This window comes from Zosterops lateralis, assembly GCF_965231275.1.
Source record: "Zosterops lateralis genome assembly, chromosome: 3".
NCBI lineage: Eukaryota > Metazoa > Chordata > Aves > Passeriformes > Zosteropidae > Zosterops > Zosterops lateralis.
In genome coordinates, this window is record NC_139764.1 from 109466722 (window position 1) to 109480944 (window position 14223).

Genomic DNA, 14223 nt, shown 5'->3' on the forward strand with positions numbered 1-14223 from the left:
ACATTACATATCCCAGTCTGGACCAATAATCCAGACTGGTGGGCCACTTGCAGGCGCTCACTGTGGGGAATTGAAATCTATGTCATTTTTGAACTCATTTTCCTGGTACTGGAGAGACCAAATCTGCCTTTTTTTTTTTTTTTTTTTTTTTTTTTGGCCTGATTTCCTGTTCTAATACATAGCTTTCAAGTCTGGTATATCGGGCACAAAAACTGACCTCCTGACCTTGTCTTTCAAGCTGAAGTATGAGGCAATATCTGACCAATTATGTTTCAGTTGCAAGCCCTATGTAGATAGAATATTTCTCAGGATGTGGTTAGAAGTCAGTTGTATTTCCCTTTATGTTTAAATGGCTTTTTTAGCCACTTAGAGATTAAGTGGCGAATATAAAGGGATAGACCAAAAAAAGGACTTTAAAAGGTGTTAAATTTATCATGTGCCATAAAAGCAAAGATATCTAATAAGCCACCAGTACTTCTTGGGTGGTTTTTCAGTTTCGTTTTACACTTTTGAGATTAAAAGATACATGCAAAAATATGTACAAAGTACCTTTTAGAAACTTTGGAAGAGGTCAAGGAGAAAATAGCTGGATTTCAAAAGCTGAACTTTTCAAGGATTTTCTCTGATTTCTCTAAAACAAGATAGCCTCCTCCTCCTCTTAATAGTTCTTCAATGCCTTTTTGGTAGCCAAAATCTTTGTTCTTTTTTTTTTTTTTTTTTTTTTTTTTTTTTAAGCAGCTTTGTAAAAGAAGAACTAAAAATTAATTATGGCTATGGAAGTTTTGCACAGAAGAGTTTAAAAAGCACAGACGTAAAGAAGGGGAAAAGATGAGGGCCCATTTATCTCATATTGACAGGACTAGCTTCAAAAGATGACCTTGAATCATAATCATCCTAATGAGCTGAAAATATTTCACTTTAACAAGTGAAACTATAATCAAATCAGTTTCTGAAAGCTCTACTAATGAGCATTTCCTTTGATGAAAACATGGTTCACTGTCTTAGTCTGCAGGAGGTGCACTACAGTAAGAGGCCAGCTCATGACAACTCATTAGCTGACCTGGGGAGAGACTAATTTGAATGCTTTTGATAAAAATTTCAAGGCTTTTTACTTAAATTACAATTTATGCACTTTTATAAATAGTCTAATTTTTATAAGTTGGGGGAAACGGGTTAGGAAGACTTCAAAGTCATGGAACAAAGTTTGTTTACAACATTTATTCTGTAGGGTCTACAGAACTTTCAGGGGAGAATATTTTTAGTTGGTACTTTTTTTTTTCCTTCATAAAAAAAAAGACAAATGTCCTGAATTCAACCAATTCTTATATTTGTTTATGCACAGAAGAAGAGGTCTGCCCTCCCCAGCTCCCTTTTTTCCTGACTGATGAAAACACTTTAAACTTTATAGCATTTAGCACTGGCAATATTTAAAGTCACTATTATTTACTGTGAGCTACTATATCAATTATCTCCAGAAAAACCAGGCACGTCTCATTAGGAATCTCAGTAATTCATTCCATTTCTTTAAACTAGAGGCAGAACTGAAATGAGAAATGATTACACAAATCTGGTTTACTACCACAGAGCCCCCCTTCCAGGGCTTATTCATTGGGATTATTCATCATTTTAACTCCTGCTCTGCTCAACACAGAGAAACACTTTTCTGCTTTTCCTCCCTGCATGGCAGAGTTGCTGTCAGAGCTGCACTTCACACTGGAGTGTTCTTGAGCTGTTTTAAGTTTCACTCCCAGTCAGATCTTGGCTTTCAGAGGCTTTTCTTTTCCCTCTCCAGCTCTGCCTTTGCTGCAGACTTTTAAGGCTGTTCGCCTTGTGTGTGTGTGTGTTATGTGTCAGCGCGCTCTCATTCTCTGTGTGCTGCAAAAGCTGCACTGAGATGCACAGAATGTTCACCTTGTCACTGTTTAGCGGATTATCCTGACTCTAACTGGAGCAGGGAATGTGATGCTTCTACTTTGTGCTTCACTCAGTAAGTGATTTTTCTGCAGTACATGCAGTAAAGGCTTTGTACATTGAGAATAAGGGAAGTTATGCTTCTCTTGTCCACAGAAAAATTGCGGCCGCTCCATTCTGGAAGTGTTCAAGGCTGCGTTGGATGGGGCTAGGAACAACCTGAGATAGTGGAAGTTGCCCCTGCCCATGCCAGGGGGTGGAACAGGATGATCTTTAAGGTCTCCTTCAACCCAAACCATTCTGTGATTCTGTGGTTCTGTGAGCCCAGCATAAATCCATTCTGGCTGCCTGGGATAAGCATTGCAGAGCTCAAAGTATCTCCTGTCAGCTGCAAAGAGCCATGAAAATATACTTTATTAGCACTTTGCAGCTAGAAATTCTGGTCTGAATTCAAAACTTGCTATGGAGGTCTCCCTGATGTCCCCCAGCCATGGAATCACACATGGAATCATTAAGGCTGAAAAAGACCTCTCAGATCATCAATTCAGCTTTGAATATCACACAGTTCAGTATCACATTGCGAAGTACCACGTCTGCTCATTTTTTGAGCCCTTCCAGAGATAGTGACTCCACCACTGCTCTGACTAAAGTATTCTATTGCCTGACCACTCCTTCTGTGAAGAAGATATTCATAATGCTCAATATAAAACTCTCCTGGTGTGACTTGAGGCCATTTCCTGTTGTCCTGTTGTTTGTTACCTGGGAGCAGAGCCCGACCCCCACCTGGCCACAACCTCCCTTCAGGTACTTGTAGAGAACTTTAAGGTCCCCCTGAGCCTCCTTTTCTCCAAGATGAGACCCCCCAGCTCCCTCAGCTGCTCCTCATTACATTTTTCTTTGGACAAGGCTTTTTAGTGGTTGTAGTAATTTGGTGGTTCATAGTTTTGGCATTTTTAAGTGCCATTAGCAAAGCCAGTCTTTAAAAACTATTAGAATGTGTAATAGAAATGGTGAAATAAAAAACTAGGAAGGAGAATGGAGCCAGTAGGTAATTTTTTAAAATTTATTTTCTATTTGCAATCATGTTGTAAACTCAGAATTCAAGCTGGTCTGTGCTTCCAATTTCATCACTTGGAAATTAATTGTGATGTCCCTATTGCCCAACTCAAACAAACAGACAAACAGAAAAATTAAAACAAACCCATGCAACTGCAGGCCATGGTTTTGAATAATTTCCTTTTGGGGGGAGGTTTTAAAGGATTTCAATGAATTTGGACAAGGAAAAGCAAAAGTATTCTCAAAGCCTGAACTGGAACAAGGCATCATGGAGGATCAAACATTGCCTCATCTCTGCACAACTGGAAAATGACAGAGGGGGAACCCTAAAACTGTAAAACCAAACAATAATGATTTGGACTTATAAATTCCTGTACTTCTGGAGCTGCTTGCAGAAAACATGTATATTCATGGGAGATCCACAGGATTTTTCTGTCACAAATCAAAGGTGGGAGTACAGCTTTAGATGAGTTTTATTCAAATTTCATTTCAAGTTTTATTTCAAGGCTAGATTGGATGGGGCTCTGAGCAACCTGGAGTAGTGGAAGGTGTCCCTGCCCGTGGCAGGGGGTGGAATGAGATGAGCTTTAAGATTCCTTCCAACTCAAACCATTCTATGATTCTATGAAGTTTTTGTGCATATCAATAGGACCGAATCAGTAAGAGTTAGGAGAGTTTATCAATTAAAAATTAAGCCAGCACTTGGAAGCTTTAGGTTTGTTTTTTTTTTTTTTTTTTTTTTTTTTGTTTTTTTTTTTGTTTTTTTTTTTTTGTTTTTTTGTTAATCTCTTGGACTTTGCTCATCTTTGTGACAATTCTTCCATCAAGGGGAAAAAAAAAGAGAGAACTTTCCTAGGTCCCTTGTAGGATTTGATACTTTTTTAAATACTTGCAAATGTAAAATAGAAGCAACGGTGGTTTGACAGAAGTGGGAAGCAAGGGAAGGAAAAAAACTCTCCCAGAAGCCTCCAGTAACTGAGGTGGGTGAAGGTGATAGGGCTCCAAGGTGCAGCAAGCAGGTGGATGGCATGAGCTCCTCTCTGGAGAAAGGAGAACGTGGACCTGCTAAACACTCTGACTGATGATCCCTGTCAAATTTAGTTGCTGTGACTGAGGAATTTGCCAGCTTAGCTGTCAAGCAGTAGTCATGGTCTGCAGCTCGCTGTTCTTTCACCAGAGGCAGAGGAATGGGTTTATGCTCCTGGAATATTAATTTAAAGTCCTTTTGTCACGCTTTAGGTTTTGCTAAATCTGACAGGGATTGTTAAATTGAGCCTTAAATTTGCATGTGCCAATTCTTATTGCTCCAGCATCTTCTTAAAATCCTCCTGGAGCCTTTGTACCTCCTGCACCATCATAGTCTGGTGATTACACTGTTTGCAGAAAGGGCATAATTTAGGTAAGGTACTGCAGGAATCACCCACCTCATGGACTGACAAGATCTCCTTTTACCTTCTTTTTCCTTTTTCATGAAATAATGATAAAAATGCACATCCTTGTTTCCTTGGAGTTGCACATTCAGCTTTGGCAAACTCCTTTTATCCCTCCCCTGAATATCCCACTGAAGGAACACTGATAAATCTGATGGCATAATCCAAAAAAACTCTGAAGTTTAATAGAAAACTGTGATCTCCTTTACATCTTATTTCTTATTTCAGGGGTTAATTCTGGTGAATAAAAAAGCGAAGTTTCCTTTGCGAATTATGAGAACATGAAAAAAAACCAAACCAAAACAACGAACTCACAACATAAAAAATAAAAAGAAACTTAGTTGAAATATATTTCTAATATTTTCTTTTTTCTCTTTACAAAAGTCTTAGTGGGAGAAAAATCAAAGGATAGTAAATAGTGCAAGAAAATGCAGTTAATTAAGAAGCTTTTTTGCTAGCCCAGCATCCAGCTGTTCCAACTAATAGAGAGAACTGTTGATAAAACTAAGAGAGCAAACTCACCACAGAGAAGTGGAATGGTAGAAAAATTAAAAACTCCAATTTATGGATATTTTCATAAGGAGTAGAAAAAGTTTTTTATTTAATTTACAACATTTTTCATTAGACTTTTTCCCTTATTCTTTTTTAGCCTCTTGGTTGTGGCAGAGCCTAGAATAAGCCACCATGAGGTATCAAGAGAAAAAAAAGAAACAACCGAATGTGCTAAAAACCTCAGAAACACCAAAAAAATAAAAAAATGTCAGTGAATGCTCAGGTGGACAAAGAGTATTTTTATAACCTTCCAGAAATTATGATGTTCTCACAAATGTTAGTACAACACAATATTCTTCCAAACATTTATAAAAGACATCATGCTTTACCATCTAGTTAAAAAAAAATAATCTTCGAAGGGAGAATCAGAAGGAATTATGCATGACTTGCACAGCTAATCATACAACTTGAGTAACAAACATCAAATAGTTGCAGCAAACAGCTCATGAGCAACCAAATGTCTGAAAATTATTCATTAAAATAATTCTGCTAGCACTTAATTATCATGTTGGGAAAAAAAAATAATCACAAAGAGCAAATGAAAATGGAGTGAGTCTGTAAGCGTTTTAAAAAAAATATTTATGCTACTGAAATAGACTAGGACATTTGGCATCAGGGACAGAGGACAGGGTCTGATAATGCTTCATTCCTAGGACTAACATCTCCCTATTAAAGCCATGGGATCAATTTGAGAATGAAGTTTAATAAAAGACTTTGATTTTATGATTCTTAGACATTTTTTTTACAAAGACCCAGAGAGACAGGAAGTCACCACCACTCTCCACCTGCTCCTTTTAAATGTCACAGAGACATTTATATGAAAAGGCAAAGTCGATGAACAGTGCATAAAGGGGACTCAAAAAAAAGGGAGAGTAAATAGGGAGAGGATAAGGAAGAATGTTTTTAAATTAAAAGAAGAAAAAATTAGATTAGAGATTAGAAAAAATAATCCTGTTGGGGTGGTGGCACAGGTTGGCCAGAGAAGCTGTGACTGCCTCTGGATCCCTGGAAGTGTCCAAGGCCAGGTTGGACAGGGCTTGGAGCAACCTGGGATGGTGGAAGGTGTCCCTGCCCATGGCAGGGGCATAGAACAGGATGATCTTTAAGGTCCCTTTCACACCAAACCATCCTGTGGTTCTATGATTATATTACAAATGGCTCCTTCCTAAAAGAGATTATTCCAATCCTTACACTCTCTTCCCTTTTATTCTGGCTTGAGATTGTGCATGTCCTCTACCTTCCACCAGTCTCAGTCCTCTTTGGAAGGATTTGCTTGTTCCACCAGAAAAAAAAAAAATATTGTCTAAGAAGAAGCACGTGTGTTCTTTGAGTGTGTGACCATGAACATTGGTGCCAAATACCTGACGAGGAGGCAGGCCAGGGGGTAGAGGTGGAAATCAGTGGCCACAGGGAGTAGTAAAAGGGAATTCATTATAGTTTCATGGCTGGCAGTTTTATTCTATCTATTCTATCATGTTTATGGATGAGCATGGATAAGGATGACCATTTCTTCCATAGTGGGACGTCTAAAAAAGAAAAAGTAGGAAAAGAAGGAAGGGCAAAAGTTTCAAAAATGACAATTATGTGAATTATTTCCATCTTTGCTCATGGTGCTCAGCAGCTAGGATTATGATACTAAGAGATTCTGAAAGATATATCACAAAAATGGTGGATAAAATGTGAATAATGCAGGAAATTTTCTTAATAATTGGAATATTTAATTTTCTAATATCAATATTAGAACAAAATGTGGACATGCATGTATGAGTACACAGTACTGAAATGTAGACACCAAAATGCATCTTCTAGGATGCAAAAGACCATATTAGAAAGGATATATATACAGTTGTATATATATGTTCAGAATTAATTTAAATGAAGATTTAATTTTGATGCATAAATTCTACGTAATCATATGAAAAAGTAAAAATTATTTTTAAAGACTGTTTTCTAGTGATATATTTGAAAAATAATTTGATACAATCTCATACCATGCTCTCTTTTTTCAAGATGCTTTGTTACAGAGAGAAAAGTGATTCAGCTAAAAATGTTGCAGTGTTGTTGATGTTTACATCTCTTCTGGCCTTACCCAAACTTCTCATGTCTCACTTTTACACAAATATTTTCCAGGTGAATGTTCTCTTTCGTGCTTATTTGCATCTTGGCACTCATGCATCACTTCTGCTCCATGGCTGGTGTTTTAGGTGCTGGGGGTTGACTGGCAATCTGAGGATGAATTTGTAGGGTCAGGAATGGAAAGCAGAGGCCACCTCCATGTGCCACAAGCTGCCAGGAGCTGGAACCTGGTGAGACCTTGTCCTCCAGGTATCTCCTTTAATGCTCACACCCCTATTTGCAACCCAGCTCTGTGGCTTCTCCCCAGTCAGATGATCTCCTGCTTTCCTCTCCCTGCTCTTTACCTGGTTCAGGTGCCTCAAACCCTGGGAGAGGAGAAATTTCAGAGGTTTGCCTGAGGGTGTAAGGCAGGAAGCCACGTCAGGCAGAGCCTGCTGTCTGACCCAGCTCTAATGTTGTGGATTGCTGCCTCCAGGATGCCTGTAGCGTGTCCACATGGTTCTGCTGCCTCTCTGAGCCTGAAATGCAGTTTAGACCTAGTTAGTGGGGGCAGCACACGAAGGGACTGATTCAGAAAGCTACACCAGGGAGGGAACACATTGCTTTGAAGCTTTCTCTGAAGAGGCTTTGCTTGGCTCCCTGCTTGTCCCTCTGTCCTCGTGACATTGATGGTCCGCAGAGCTGTTTCCCAAAATACGTTTCATACTTCAAAAGGAGAAAAAGAAAAAAAAATGTTAAAAAATTATTTTGTTTTGAACAATTTTGCCTGATAATTCTGTTCTTCCGACATAAAAATACTTGTCTTCTGAGCAAAAATTCAATGTAAGTTTTGAAATTTTCATCTAAGCTTATTCAGAAAACAAGGTGTTGAATTTTTTTCGCAATGGTATGGATTGCTCTTCCTTTTCAGGGAATATAAATGGTATGGATTGGTCTTCCTTTTCAGGGAATATATATAGTTAAATTGCGAGGGAGGGATGAAGTCTACCTAGTGTGTATTTAGAATGTGTTTATATATATAAACACACTCCACTCTGGTGAGACCCCACCTGCAGAGCTGCCTCCAGCTCTGGAGTCCCCACCACAACAAGGACATGGAGCTCCCAGACAGAGCCCAGAGGAGGCACCAGGTTGAGGAGAGGGATGGAGCAGCTCTGCTGTGAGGAAATGCTGAGAGAATTGGGATTGTTCAGCCTGGAGAACAGAAGATTTTGGGGAGCTCTAATTGTGGCTTTCCAGTGCCTGAAAGGAGCCACCAAAAAAGATGGGGAGAGACTTTCTACAAAAGTGAGAGGACAAGAGGGATCAACTTCAAAATTCAAGAGTGGAGGTTTAGATTAGATATCAGAAAAAAAACCCTTTAGTGTGAGGGTGGTGAGGCCCAGGAACAGGTTGGAGAACATAACTAGATAAATTATGGATGTTCTATACCCAGATATATTGAAGGCCAGGCTGGATGGAGCTGTGAGCAACCTGGTGTAGTGGAAGGTGTCCCTGCCCATGACAGGGAGGTTGAATCAAAGTGATTTCTAAATTCTTTTTTTAAGTCAAACCATTCTATGATTCTTGATCTTGATGCTATCTTGATAGCTCAGATATCCCACCTATCATCAGCTTCAGAAGATGAAGAAACTCAGAAAACAGATGATGCTTATATGGAGCTGAAAATCCATTTTAGCTCATGTACTTAATACTTCTCAATACTTAAGAATTTATTGATGCCCCACAGCCAGGCAGCCCTAGAACTGACAGGATTGGCTATAATTTAGCTTAATTAAATGATTGTTTCCATACATCTTCCTTTCTATCACAAAATGCTTGAGACATTTCTGCTTCTTCAAATATTTTTCTGTTGGTTTCTACAGCACATGTACTGATGAATGTGATGGAAATTGTTAAAAGGTTAAATCAAAAAGGTTTGTGCTTATTTTTTCCTTTAGAGTGGTTATTAAATATTGATAAACGTCAATATTTTTGAATAAATTTTTTTCTTGCATCACATTATTCATACTTTCACATGTCTTTGCATTTATCCATGGATATGGCTGTGATTCTAGAGGAGGAAAACTAAACCTTTGTAAACCACAGAGGCTCTCATATTCAGACACTACACTTGTGAACACTTTGTGTATAATAAATGTGATTTTAATCCCTGTCACTTACAAGCAGCTCTGTCATCGATCCATGCTGGAGATTAATTCTCCTTCCCGTGTAGTGAAAAGCACTGTGTGAATACTCTTTACCTGCTTCTAGTGCAAGTTGTTCTCAGTATAAATCATGACAATAACACTTTTTAGGTCATCTGGGTTCCTTTGCTGTGACACAGATTGGGATGTAGTGAGAAACTGCCTCCTGGCAGCAGGACTGGAGGACATTAATCTTCAGCTGATGGCAAGAAACAGCCAAAGACACAAATGTCTTGGACGAGTAGGGCTTGGGTTGCAACAGCAGCAAGTGGAGTCATGGAAGTAACAGTAAGAAGTGGTGAAAGACCATTCCAGTCATCCAGAGTGCACAGTTTTCTTGCATTATTCAATAAAATAGAATTAAAGATATACCCAGTTTGAATGAGGTGATCAGCTTTTTACTATCAACTTTTTTCAGTTAGAATATAAGCAAGAAAATAAAGGGCATTCCTCTGTCTTCATCAAAGATTCCTCACTCTTCATTTTTCCACTTTTTTAGCTGAGCTCAACTTCTCTTCTTATATGATTTTTCTTCTATATTAAAATCTGACTACACGAACTTGACTGCTTTTAATTTTCCTTGCTGTGGAAGAATACAAATTAAATGGGTTTCTGGTTCATGTTTGGGATGTTTTGTCTCTCCTTTGCCACAGTAACACTCTTCTCTTTGATTTAACCTATTTTCTCATGGTGTCCACAAAACAAGAATCAATAATCTTATTGCCTTTAAACTATTGTGTGAGAGAAGATTAAAAAAAAAAAAAAAAGAGAGAGAAGAGAAAGTTGGGTAAGCTACCTGTTTAAGAAAGGAGAGATCCAAATATATACGAAATTGATTTTTTTGGTCTATATTTGAGCCCAAATAAATATGCCACCCCTTCCTTCAGGAAATTACATCTGTCTCTTCCTTCAGCATGTAAATGATATTTTGCCTGTACTGCATGTAAAAAAACTGACTTTCCTCCTCCCCACTCCTGTCTGGGTCTGTTTGGGTGCAGATTTAGATCCCCAAATGTACCATTTGTTTCAATTGGATTGCTTGTGTAAGACATTATTGCACCTCAGGAAGAAGATCAAGGGCTGAACTCAACTTATCAAGTCAATGGGAATTTCACCAGTGTCCTAAGAGAAATCAGGTCAAATTCTTAATTTGCTGTTTCACCAGTATCAGATACATCAGCTGTGACTTCACTAGCACTGAACATGCACTGAAACTTGATTATTGGTGCATGATCTGTTAGCACAGATCTGAAACAGTTTTTTCCTCTACGACCAAGTGGCACTGACCTAAAATTTCCCCCAGAGCACTGGGATTTATAACCATTCCCAGTAAGCAGTTAACAGCCAATCACTTTGCTTTATTTCACCAGCAGAGACATTCCCAGGCCATAATGGACACTTCTTGGGCCAAAGAATGTTACTTTCATTAGAATATATTTAAATTTATTAATATAGATTTAGTATATAGACCAAAAATTAGGAACAACAATTATTGAGAGTACACTGAATGCTCAGACACAGGAAACAAACTTTTCCACATATAAGTTAGGGGTGCCCAACCAAAAGGGTTTGGGATATTAGTCCTCCTTTCTTCTCTTTTCTCTCCTTTCTCTCATTCCCATTTTCATAAATAATTAGTTAACCTATGGCAAAGGGGAATAACCTAAAGTTCATTTTCTAGGCTTAAATAAAACATTAGCTGGTTTGGCATTTTCAGATTTCAAAAGCTTCTTTCAAGAGGTAAAGAGAGTTCTTAGATATTAAAGACTAAAGCCAGTAATAATTGCCACTGGGTTAATTGGGGATGAGAGAGAGCAAGCTTCGTACCCACTCAAATTAGTTATGGATTAATGAAGCCAAGGAAAATAATAAGTTAATGTTGTAATTGATAAAGCTATATCAAAGGCTGTGTGTTTTGCTTGGGTTTTTCACCAGTTTTTTATACCCAGAATTCTCTGCTTCTTCACCAAACTATTAACAGCCAAAATCTTCATGCTCTACAAATCCAGAATAACTTCAGCCTTCTCTTCCACAGGATTTCATGATGCAGGCTACCACTGTTGCTGCATGGGGAGAAAGAGCACAAATCATCATATTCTTAGTCCTCTCAGAGAAATCTATCTCTCTCTGCTGCACTGGAGACAATGCACTGCACCTCACACTCAGCTCTCAGGAAACATAATCTGATTATCTCAGATAACAGATAATTTCTAGGGTTTCTCAGGAGGAAAGGGCAAAGAAACAGAAATTACCTCTTGCCCAGGATAAGCATGTAAGGAGGATTCCTAGGAGGATAACCCTACCTGGGAATATTATAACAGACACTGATATGTGTTAGTTAATCGCAGACATTTGCCATCTGATAAGTTAGTTTCTTGTCAGAGAAGAGAGATTAACATTATCTAAAAATAGTTTGTCTCACATTGATGTAGGTAAAATGAACTGCCTGTTTCTCACTGGCCTAGGAATGATATCAAATATTTGGTTTAGGTGCAATGTTAGATGTTTATCTTCTAAATGGGAAAGAATCTGCATTATCCCATAGTCAGAGAAATTGGAACACAGGCATTGGGAAGTTAAAAGTCATTGGGTCTTGATGGCAAAAACCTCAGCTGGAGAGGGTTTGTTTCTTTACAGGACTCCCTCAAGAGTCCAACAGACTTAGAGCTGAAAATCCTGGACAAGTGATTGACACAGGCTGCAAATTCTTCTATGATATCTGGGGGTGAGCTACATTTGCAGAAGAGTTCTGTGAAGGCTCTGGCTCTGTGGAAGAAATACAGCATCCACTGTCATAAGCAGTTACTCATCTTCCTGGCTGAAGGTTTTTAAGGGTATCCTAGGGCAGGACCACTTTTCCTCTTAGATGCATATCCCACGTGAAGAGCTGAGCACAGTGACTTAGGACTCCTTGATAGATATTTAATCAAACAGGAAGCAAACAATCAGGATAAAGTAAGAGAAATCACTTAGGGATTGTTTATTCTCAGTTATGTATTTATTTATTTATTTTAATTATCAGAATATAAATATATAATTTGTAGACATTTAATTGAGTCAGGCAAATATTACCTTGCACCCTGTATGAGGAGCACCCTTAGAGACATCCTCTCTTCTCACATGATAGTTTTCTTTAGATGGAATTTCAAAATTGGGGACATTTGTTAGTGGTTTCCATCCATTATTTTGTATTGAGCCCAGGTGAAATGGGTTTTTAATGATCTTTCCAGTCCATGTATTCTGCAGAAGCCCGTGGATGTTCAAAACATTATCTTTCCTCTACAGTTACTGGACTGACTCTGTATAGTACAGTAAAAGCAATATTTCTTTCTGGAAATGACAGATAAAAATACAACAGTCTTGCTTAGAATACAGTGGCCAGGAACATGCCTTCTCACCAGCCAAAAAAAATTTACTTCTGGATTGGAAGTCTAGCTAATCTTCTTAAGTAGGAGTGGAAGCCAAGATGTCAGGGGTTACAGCTGACTGCAGAAACTAGATAAAAGAAGGACATAAAACTGAGAACATCCTTTAGGTCTGGATGAAGGGCAGAGTTCCTAATGAAGCAGGAGGCATTAAAGAGAGGCTATGTTTCTCCTGAAGCCTTCCTTGTGTCACTTGCTCTTATAATCTAGAAGGGACTATTAAGGTAGAGCACTCCTACATCTCCAAAGCTCACTGAAAGGATGGATATTGGCATATCACTGGTGTGGAGACAACTAAATATCATGTCTTCAGCAACCTTCTTTCATAAAGTTCTAGTATCCTGTTCTTTTCAGTATATTGCTCTTAAAATAGTATAATGATTGAACTTTTTGTGAGATACTGCAGGTCTTGGTTTTTATTTTGTGAACTACACACTTATAATAAGTGAATAATAATTTAAAAAAATTCACCAAAATTTCACGTACTTCTCCAGTGTTTGTTTGCAGGTTGTAACACCTGGGCTGAGTAATAGTTTATTTATCTATAAATAGGTTATTTGCAGAGCAGTCACTAATCACCACCATAAGTGCGGCTGGAAGAACCTGACCCTGAAACACCACAATGCAGTTGAACAGTTGACAGCATTTAAAGACTATTGAAATCCTATTAATGGGGCTTCTGTTTAATTTGCACTTTCAAAGAAGACTGTAGTCTTGGAAAAATTATTATCCATCAAAGGCGACCTTATTGAGACATCACAATGAATATTAGTCTGGGGTAATATGTAAATCTGGGTGCCATTTGCATGACAATGCAGCCTAACCCAGCCCGTGCTCCCATCTGACAGCCCAGTACCAACATGTAAACTGTAAACAATAAAAGGGCACAGAATGGCCCAGCAGGGGTCCCGCACCACGCAACAGCAAAACGTCTCCTGCAGACACAAAGCCCAATCCGTTACTTTAATAGGAGTGAAACCAATGCAGGAGCTTTCTGGTCAAAGATCTGACACAATTTTCCAGGCTGGTCCCCAGCATTGCTGTCATGATCTACTGTAACTTTTTGGTAAGACCCAAGGAAGTTTAATCAAGCAAAATTGCTGGAAGTAGAAAACTTTTAGCACATCGCTAAGAGCTCCTTTTTAAAGGCTGGCCTTTTTATTGGAAGCTAACGTTGCATGCTTCAAAAAGTTCTCTCTTCAAAACAGTTTTCATAGAGGGATTAGGAACAGGACAGTAGAAACACATAAGCCTTTAATCAATAGGTCACCCGTTAAAATTTGTCTTACAATAGCAGTGTTTGCAAGCGACTGACATCTGTGAGCAGCATGTGTAAACTGTCAAGGCTTCGTTGGTGTCAGAGAAACTAAGATAATTTACCCCAGTTTAATATCAGACCCCTGAAGTCTTCCCCTCAGTCACTGGAGGGGAAAATTTCCCTGTGTGATTCACAAATCATAAGTGGATTTATCCAAAAACTGTGACTGTATTTTGACTCTACTGAATACTGATCTCACATGCCCTTCAAATCTAAATAATGAAAGGGCTGATATACTCTCTTGTCCATTTTCTCATCTTCCAAATCCT